This window comes from Alosa alosa, chromosome 15 (assembly GCF_017589495.1).
Source record: "Alosa alosa isolate M-15738 ecotype Scorff River chromosome 15, AALO_Geno_1.1, whole genome shotgun sequence".
In the NCBI taxonomy this organism is placed as follows: domain Eukaryota; kingdom Metazoa; phylum Chordata; class Actinopteri; order Clupeiformes; family Clupeidae; genus Alosa; species Alosa alosa.
The window spans coordinates 1,745,569-1,756,400 of record NC_063203.1 but is presented as its reverse complement, the minus strand read 5'-3'; positions in this window follow the sequence as shown (position 1 = coordinate 1,756,400).

The window sequence follows — 10,832 nt, the reverse complement described above, 5'->3', positions numbered from 1 at the left end:
CAAAATACACAGAAAAACTACTCAATACAGTAACGTGAGTAAATGTATTTCGTTACTTTCCACCTCTGATTGAATGAAATTAATAATATCATATTTGCAATCAGTCAACAGGGAATATCAATCCAGTTTGTATGGGTACCTGCTCATAAAGGAGTTGGTGGTAGTGAGGAAGCAGACAAGCTGGCAAAAGAGGCAACTAAGGAAGAGGAAGTTCAGTTAAACATTCCTCTCAGCAGATCAGAAGTTAAGGTAATCATCAAACACAAAGTTAACTTAATATGGCAAGCTGAATGGGATAAGGAGAAGAAAGGTAGACATTTATATAATATACAAAAGAATATCCTAAATAACAAACCTATGTACCCAAACAGACAAGAGGAGGTTTGGTTTACAAGGATGAGAATAGGCCATACTGGTTTGAATAATAGCTTACATGTTGTAAATAAACATCCAACTGGAAAATGTGAGTTTTGTGGAATGAGAGAGGATGTAGATCATGTTCTTTTAAAATGCTTAAGATTCTCCAGACAAAGAGAAAAGCTAAAGAGGGAAGTGAACGCAGCCAAGAAAGCCTTCTCTTTAGACACCTTATTAGGTGAGCCTAGATCAGGAAACATCACTAGTGCTGTCATCACATTTATCAAAGAAACACAATTAGCAAATAGGATTTAGTTGGTTGTTTTGTGTTTTGTGTTTTGTGTTTTTTTTTTTTTTTTTTTTATTATTATTTATTTTATTTTTTATTTTTATGATTTTCCTTGAAATAACATCCAATTGATTGCATCTCAGTCCAGTAGATGGCGGTAATACACTTTGCCTGTAAACTGCCATAAAACCTGACAGAAGAAGAAGAAGAAGTGTTCATGTGCTTTGCCGTCGGAGTATGTGACAAACACGGATGCTGCAACAAAGGTTAACACACACTCACTAATCCTAAATAAACAACTGTATTTGCTTAAAATATAGTGTAAGACGCTTGTGAAAGAAAGATATGCAGCTTTCAAGTGACAAAAACGGCAGATTCCTAAGTTCACATTAAAACTGTTGGACATGAAAGGCCACATGGACTACAAACTGTAGAAGACCTGTCTGGGAAGGGCTGTCAGCGAGGGGCGTGTGGCCTCCCTCCTGGACGTCAGAGCACATCAACGTCCTCGAGCTGAAGGCCATCCATCTCGCCCTGCAGAGGTTCCTGCCAGGGTTGCGAAGCCAACATGTTCTGGTGAGGTCAGACAGCACCTCGGCGGTGTATCATGTCAATCACCAAGGCGGCCACGAGGTCCTGGCGGTGCCTCCAGGTGGCGGAGGAGTTGCTGTCATGGGCATGGCCGTCTGGCTTCAGTGAGGGCAGTACACGCCCAAAGCGTGGAGAACAGGGCGGCCGACATTCTCTCCAGGACCGGCCACTCCCGGGGAATGGAGATTGAACCCAGAGGTGGTCAGCCAGGTCTGGGCTCAGTATGGGACTGCACAAGTGGACCTTTTGCGTCGGCAGAAATCCACTCACTGCCCAGAGTGGTACTCTCTGGGACAGGGAGGCAGTTTGGGCCTGGATGCTCTGTCACAAGACTGGCCGACAGGCTTGTTGTACGCTTTTTCCTCCATCCCCTCTTGTACCTCAGGTCCCGCGGGAGGATCAGGGAGGGCCAACACACAGTTCTGCTGGTTGCTCCATGGTGGCCGGGCGAGGCCTTGGTTCCCAGACCTTCTCCGGCTCCTGCAGGGTCAGCCATGGCAGTTACCCTGCCGGGCGGGTCTTCTGTCACAAGCAGACGGGCAGATCTGGCATCCCAACCCAGGTGCCCCTGCGCCTGTGGGTTTGGCCCCTGCAGAGTCCGTCATTGAACAGCTAGCTGAGTCTGTGCAGGAGACTCTGAACAACGCCAGGGCTCCTTCTACTAGAGCTTGCTATGCACTCAGGTGGAGGATCTTTTCGGATTGGTGTGCCAGCTTGGGTCTTGAGCCAGCGGTTTTGCCCTGTGCCACAAGTTTTGGCGCTTCTTGCAGTCCTATTTGGATCAAGGCAAGGCGGTCAGTACTGTGAAGGTTTATGCCTCGCCATTTCAGCCTTTCACCAGGGTGCGGATAACAGGACCTTGGGTAGGCATCCACTGATTGGTCAGTTTTAAAAGGGCCCGCCGGTTGCGTCCCAGTTCGCACTTTGGGCACCAAACTGGGATTTGCCCACCGTTTTAATGTCTCTTACTGAAGGCCCGTATGAGCCCATTTTAGATGCAGATCTGCGATCTTTTTTGTCTCTGAAAACTAGCTTTCTCCTGGCTCTTTGTTCGCCAGGCGTGGGGGAGCTGTGCGCCCTCTCCGTCAGCGAAGACTGCCTGAGGTGGCAGGCAGGGGGGCACTGGCGTGTCACTTTGGCCTAATCCAGCCTTCCTGCCTAAGGTTCTAAGTCAGCAGTCTATCAACCAGGTTCTGGAGCTGACCCAATTCCAGCCGTCTGCTGCCTCACAGGCAGAGAAGCGACAGGTTGCTCACTCTGTGCCCAGTCAGGGCTTTGAGAGCTTATCTGGCCCGTACGCAGTCGTTGAGGAGGAACACACTCAACTTTTTTGTCTGTTATGGGCTGCCGAAGCAGGGACTACCGCTTTCCAAACAGCGGCTGTCGCGATTGGCTGGTTGAGGTTATTTCCCATGCCTACCAGGCTCTGGGAATGCCGGTCCCTTCGGGTACAAGGGCTCACTCCACCAGGAGTATGGCTACGCCTTGGGGGTACCAGCAAAGCGATATCTGTGCAGCGGCTTCATGGGCTTACGCCTTGCACTTTACCAGGTTTTATAGGGTGGGCGTCCACTTTCGCCCAGCTCCGGTTGGCGGCGCTGCCCTCATGTCCGTGACCGAGCAAGGTTTTAATGGTTAGCTTAGAGCTTCTCGCGACTTTTTTGGTATGTGTCATCCCTTTTTTAGACCGTAGTGACGGTCAGAGTGAGGTCGAAACAGATCGTAAGTTACGCATGTAACTATGAATCTGTGAGACCGAGGGATGACCCTCGGTCTCACAGATCCATAGTTACATGCGTAACTTACGGTATGTGACCACGGCAAGCGAAGATGTTCAGAAGATTCATAGCTCCAGCGGTAGATCGTGTTCAGCTGCAGTCACGTCATAATGCAATTAAGTTGCCGCCACAGCGGTCAATGTTAACTCTATGAGAATGTTATCGTAAATATCTCAAAAAGTATAAAGTTCACAAATGTGAAAAGACATAGGGCAAATCTCTGTTACAAGACCTTTGTAGGAGTGTTTGAATGACGTCAAACGGTTCAGTGGTTTCAGTATGGCAAGCCGTTCAGGACATAACGTCTGTCAAAATAACGCCTCCACGTGTAGATTTTTTACTTCTTCAGGAGTAAAAAATAGACGTCTGAGCGTCAGACGTCATATTTTTACGTGTGCCAAGCGCAAAAACTTTGCGTCTGACGTCAGAAGTAAAAAAATGACGACTGGGTGATTTGCTGCAATGCCAGAGCCTATGTGCCAGAGTAGACACAGCATTGGCTGCTGGAAACAGCAAATGCAGCCGCTATAGTTGCAGCAGAAGAAACAAGATGCCAGAGCAATGTGCAGCATATTCCTGCTCAAATCGGCGGACCATCGCAAACAGGGCTCGGGGGATTACTTTTCACAAGTAAGATTTAACATTATCGTACTATTGGTTGTATTTTGTGAATGCAATATTACCAGAGAGTTGAAAAGGAGCAAGGATCTTTCGTAGCCAGCTAGCTAGGCTACTTGCTAGGTGTTCAGGTGTTCACCCGGCTATGAACTGAGACTTGATAAGTCATATTCCATAACACTGACTTGCATTACAACTGACACAAGAATGCTATTGTAGAAATGAATCAAATATTACTAATATAACATTGGCCGGCGAATTTTACACAAGTGGCATAGACTGTAGCCTATTATCGGGCAGTTGCTACTTGTAGCTTAGCTAGTAATAAGTGTGTTGGTGGTAGCTTCACTATTTCCTGAATAAAGTCACTTTTCAATAGCTTAACTTCTTTATATGAAGTAGCTTGGCCAAACAAGCTACACTTTTGTCATGTAAAATTAGCACAATTTAAAGTAGCTTCCTATGTAGTGAACTAGCCTACTGCTGTGTTTGTGTTACTAAGCTTGCTACATTTGACTGGGGTGGTAGTTTTGTGTAGTGAAGTTTTATTCATGGCAGAGTAACTGATAGTTTCGCTCACTACAATTCCCAAGTAGCATTGCCCAACACTGTATTATTCACATGTAATTCACCCGAACAAAAATAAGATGCATCTCAAATCCCTTTTTATTCATTTATTTATTTTATATCTCCCCAGAACAACTGCCTTGCTCAAGGACTACCACGAATGAGCTGAACGGTCTCCTCACACCCCTGGAACTGAGGAAGGTGTAGCTCTGATCTTATTTAAATGTTTATGGAACCTTTCTGTATAAGTAGATATACACTCTTTTGATCCCGTGAGGGAAATTTGGTTTCTGCATTTATCCAAATCTGTGAATTAGTGAAACACACACAGCACACAGTGAACACACAGTGAGGTGAAGCACACACTAACCCCGAGCAGTGAGCTACCTGCTACAGCAGCGCTCGGGGAGCAGTAAGGGGGTTAGGTGCCTTGCTCAAGAGCACTTCAGCCGTGGATGTGGGCATGGAAGAGCAGTGCTCAACCACTTCCCCTGCCCACATTTTTCCTACTGATCGAGTGTGAGATCAGCCATTCAGACACCTGAGGGGTAGGCTATTCCAAGTAGGCTACGTGGTTGAGTGACAAACCTGAGTAAATTGACTCAGAGTAGGAGAGCTGATACAGGAAACATGGTTGTGTGTATTTTAATATTCATATATAATATTCGTGGCTTAACAGTAATAGAATATTCTGATACTGTATATCATATAAAGTGATGACATCCCAGATCAAAACTGGGAACATAATCCATAATGTTTGACAGCATAGACAAAAACTGGTTTGATACAAGTTGTAATGAGTTAAATGTAGTTGTAATTCCATAAACATTTTCAAGTGTTTTCATATTTAAGTTCAGTGCCATCAAAAATAAAGTTTGATAAACAGACATTGGTTTGGAATAAGTAAAGGAAATGGTGTAACTGGGTTCACTATCTGTTAGAAAAGTTCCATAAACATTGAAAAGTGCAAGTTTGTAGGTTTGTTTCTGATCGTTAAAAAACAGACATTGGTTTTTGGCATAAGTAAGTGTAACAGTTCATTAATACAAGACAAAAAGGTCAGCATGTGTTATTCACAGTTCACAGGTTCCAGCCCCAATGAAGAGATCAAATAAAGAGGAATTAAGAAACATTTTAAAAACGGCTGAGATCAGCCCTGTTCAATGCAATCAGTAAAGAATCTGGGAGTGTCTTAACAGGCTCAGTGAGACAGAGGTTACTGTCATGCTGGTGACAGTACATGTGCATGTAATTTTGTATGTTCCCAGTCCACCTTGCTAAAATTGCTTAGATACACTTAGACTGAGAACAAAAGTGCTACAGACAGCAGGTGGCAGTACATAATGAAACTGGGTAAACTCCATAAAAAAGGACCGAGTCATCCAGACAATGGGAAAATGGGAAACAGAGTGGCGAATGCAGGTGATTAGATTAGATTAGATTAGATTCAACTTTATTGGCATTGTGCAGAGTCCAAGTACAGAGACAACAAAATGCAGTTTTTGTCTAACCAGAAGTGCAAAAAAGCAGAAAAGTGCAATGTGATATACAAAGTAGTTGGTGCATAGACAGACAAAATATATAGTGCAGTGTAGACAGTGTACAGTTGTTTTCAGAAGGTGGTTTAGAGTAGTATAAATTAAATATAAGTATGTGCAGTGTATTAGCAGTAACCTTAGAAGAGCAGAATAAATATGGCCATTAGGGCTGGGACAACGCGTCGACGCAATCGATGACGTTGACGCAAAAAATACGTCGACGCAAAATATGCGCGTCAATATGTAACCTGTACATATGTTTATTGTCCTACGAGTTGAATAATGTGTAAGATAGGATAATAACTGGAATGTTTATTTAATTTCCTGCCTATAATGTTGGTAAGAGCCTTCTAGTTGTATGAATATTACACAGAACTGAACTGGAATGAAATATTTGTTTGAGAAGAAAATGTATTTTGTTTTGCCTACCTGGTACCTGTAGGTAATGAGGTCACGTGAGAGGTGTACCTAGCCTATTCCTGAGGGGAGGGAGGTTTTAAAAGGGTAGCTGGGAGGCCTGGAGTGGCTACTGTCTGGGGAGAAACGAGGAAGCAGCGGGACATTTCGAACATTCAGGCCTTCGGTGTGGTGAGCCCGCGGTGTTTATTTTTCCTACGCTGTAGGCCTACAGTTTATTTTCGTGGATTTTTTGATTACGGGATTATTGGATTATTGCATTTTTTTCCGTTTCGAGGAGCAACTCCTTTTTCTTCTGTTGGACATTGTGCGCACCTGGAATTGCGGTAGCGCTTTATATGACTTTGGGGTTGGGGCTGGGTAGAACAAAGTGAGCAAGTTTATCTGTACATGCTTGGACTGAATTATATATTTCTGTTTGGGGTAGGGGTTATTTTGTTAATTGTATGGAATTGGTTGCATGTATGAAATGAAATCAGTTAAGCGAGAAAGAAAAAGCATAACGTGACCGTGAAGCCGCACTAAAGGGCAACTAAACTTAAACTCAAATGACTGGTGTCCGAATTATTTCTTTCTGATTTTAGTAGCGTTCATCTCATATATAAAATTTAGGGTTGAATTGTTACAGATTCATTAAGCATAATGTGTGCCTCTAAATATTATGAATTTTACACCTTCGTGTTTCCCATACGTTGACTAATCTGTGGCTGGGGGCCACGAAATCATTGATCTGTGCTTTTTACGCACGCAGCCTTTCCTTGCCCCGGCCACTCTCTCTTGTAACGAGCCCGCTGCTCCTCCTCTGCATGTGCATTTAACAAAATATTCACGATTGTTGAAGGATTGTTGTTGCAACATAGAAGCATTGCATAGAACACGGTGAATATATTACAGACAAACTGAATAAATATGGATATTTAGTATAAACCATATAAACAGATATGTACAGTATGGTAACAGTACCATTGTAGTGCAGAAACAGTAACATTATAATAGTATTAAGAATAAGTGTATGTGCAGGATGAAGAGTAGTAGAATATGGCTATGGATAAGTTTGTAAATAAATAGACACTATGGATGGGATAGGGTAGTGCAGTTGTGAGGGGGTGGAGTGGGGGATGTCCGTCTCCTTGTTGTCCCTGTCAAGGCTGCCATGGTCGTATAGTATATAGTATAAGTATATACTCTATGACCATGGCAGCCTTGAGTCACCATGGTCGTGGACACCTCAACAAGCACAGACAAGGAGGCATCAGGCGGGGGCGGGGGGTGATGGGGGCTTAAGTTTGTTGGATGTCACCGGGATGCAGAGCTAGAGTTTAGTAGGGTGACAGTCGCAGGAAAGAAGCTTCCTCTGAACCTGCTGGTTCAGGTGCGGAGAGACCTGTAAAGCCTCCCTGAGGAGAGTGGGGTGAACAGTCTGTGGTTGGGGTGAGAACAGTCTTTGATGATGCTGAGCACCTTACGCAAGCATTGCTTGCCCCGGATGGCCTCGATGGAGGGGAGTGAGGAACCGGTGATGCGTTGGGCAGTTTTCACAGTGCTTTCCAGTCATGGGCAGAGCAGTTGCCATACCAAGAAGGTGATGAAGGTGGAGCTCATAAATCAAATATTTATTCACATTGTAGCAGATGTCCTGCAGTACTACAATGTAGAGCTGCACCTTCCTCAGTTCCAGGGGTGTGAGGAGACCGTTCAGTTCATTCGTGGTAGTCCTTGAGCAAGGCAGTTCTGGAGGATATAAAATAAATTAATGAAAAGGGATTTGAGATGCCTTTTATTTTTGTTAGGGTGAATTACATGTGAATAAAACAGTGTTGGGCAAGCTACTTGGAAATTGTAGTTAGCTAAACTATCAGTTACTCTGCCATGAATAAAACTCCACTACACAAAACTACCACCCCAGTCAAATGTAGCAAGCTTAGTAACACAAACACAGCAGTAGGCTAGTTCACTACATAGGAAGCTACTTTAAATTGTGCTAATTTCACATGACAAGAAAAGTGTAGCTTGTTTGGCCAAGCTACTTCATATAAAAAAGTTAAGCTATTGAAAAGTTACTTTATTCAGGAAATAGTGAAGCTACCACCAACACACTAATTACTAGCTAAGCTACAAGTAGCAACTGCCCAATAATAGGCTACAGTCTGTACCACTTGTGTAAAATTCACCGGCCAATGTTATACTAGTAATATTAATTTCTACAATAGCATTCTTGTGTCAGTTGTAATGTAAGTCAGTGTTATGGAATATGACTTATCAAGTATCAGTTCATAGCCGGGTGAACACCTGAACACCTAGCAAGTTTAGCTAGCTGGCTACGATTTACATACAGTAATAACAAAGATCCTTGCTCCTTTTCAACTCTCTGGTAATATTGCATTCACAAAATACAACCAATAGTACGATAATGCTAAATCTTACTTGTGAAAAGCAATCCCCCGAGCCCTGTTTGCGATGGTCAACCGATTTGAGCAGGAATATGCAGCACATTGCTCTGGCATCTTGTTTCTTCTGCTGCAACTATAGCGGCTGCATTTCCTGTTTCCAGCAGCCAATGCTGTGTCTACTCTGTCGGTGCCGTTTAAGTAGTATAGTCTATAGTATACTACTTAAACGGCACCGACAATCAAAAAATCCAGTGGAAACTAGATGGCAGAAGTGTGTAGGCCAATCTGCCCACCAGCTTTTTCTACTTTGTCACCTACAGAGTTTGACAGGTACGATCTTTCAAAACGCCATGTTATTTCCCATAGACATTTGACGACCGAAGGTTGGATGGATACGGAAGTTAGGAGGCGGGACTTATTCTGGAGAGGTCTATTGCAGCAAATCACCCAGTCGTCATTTTTTTACTTCTGACGTCAGACGCAAAGTTTTTGCGCGTGGCACACGTAAAAATATGACGTCTGACGCTCAGACGTGTATTTTTTACTCCTGAAGAAGTAAAAAATCTACACGTGGAGGCGTTAATTTGACATACGTTATGTCCTAAACCACTTGCCATATTTCAGAGCCTTTAGACGTCAAATTCGGTCGGAAGAAGAAGAATAATATTAAGAAGAACAGCGATAATAGTCCATTGCATTTACATGCAATGCAATTACAATATTGTCGTAATAGAGCACGTCCATATAATACAGATGAACAACCAATTCAAAGAAAAGTGGGCCATGGGAGACACCTCTCCTAACCGGTGGCAGCAGCAGCAACAGCAACATCAACATCGCATGTTCACCCTCCCGGATCTCCCCGGCCTTCACCAGCATCCTCTTCAGGCTACTCCGCACGGGTACTATCTGAGGCCGTCCTACAGTCACAAACAGAATTAAATAATTCTGTTGGAGAGGTTTTTGCCGAACTTCGGCTGGTAGGCCTACGACAGGCTCTTTTTCACATAAACCAAACGCTGTCCGCTTTGGTAGAGTGCATGCGAAAAAAAATTGGGGAAAATAAAAATGTGTAGTTTTCATTCTTATCATATCACCTATAACTTCTCTCATTCTTATAATTTAACCAACATTTACCTGTCGGTTTAGACGGTGAATCTACTGCTGTCTTCTCATTAGAGCAGTGGCATGGTTGTTCAATTCAGCAGGTAGGGGAGGGTAATCATCTCGGTCCATGCGCATCTCCCTTCCCTCCCGATGCATCCAAACACAGCCACCTTCCCTTTAGCATACCGACCGTTCCATTATACTGTAGACCGCGCTTGGGCATGGGCGGTGTTGAAGTGGGCTTCTTTGGGTGTCTGTGGGTGCACCACGGGGGTGAGAAGCCATGGCTTCAGAGGATAACTTCTGTCACCTAATGGTGTAGAGGTAATTTGGTTATCTCATGCGTTTTAAAGCAAGAAACGAGAAAGTAAAATATAAAAAGTGTTTACCTAGAAGCCAGCCATCTCTGCCTGCTCCAGCCTCTAAATGGTTCCCCACACTGAAATTAAGTTAATGAGTCGTGCGTCGACCCTGGCCATCGTGCAACAGCGTTCACAATTGTCATACAAGCATTGCAAATGACCTGCACGTTAATTGAATGGATGTTCTTCCTATTAACATAGGCATACTCATTCACATGGGGTGCTCGTAAGGCAACGTGAGTGCAATCTATTGCACCGATGACATCAGGGAATTCAGGGAATCATATTCAATGATCTATGCTGGCTGGAGCTAAATGTGGTATCGCCAACTCAAAGGAAAATGATTGTAATTCCCCAAATGGTGGAATATCCCTTTAAAACAAATCTGTCCGACAAACTTAATAATAACATGTTTAAAATAAATTGTGCATATTTTGCAAAAAAATGAAAGTCTCCTTATTAATTCCCTTCAGTCAATGGTTAGGCTACTAATCAATTCCTAGTTTACTTTTGAGTATTATAATTGCCACCCACTGACCTTTCTTGGTATGGCTGTAGTATCTGTAGTCTCAGTATGCTATACAAGCAATAATTATACAGGTAAGTGACTAGTTAAAAGCAGGGTTAATGGATTAATGAACAGGCCTACCAGGCTCAGGAGCTCTGGTGCTCTACACAAAGATGCTACTGTAATATAGGCTAGTATTGGGTTTGTTCATCTCATGTCTGTATGATGTCCATTTATATCCACAAGTCACCAGAATCTATCATCTAAGGGACTATTTATCAAAATCTTCTCCCAGGGGAGCACACCCCTG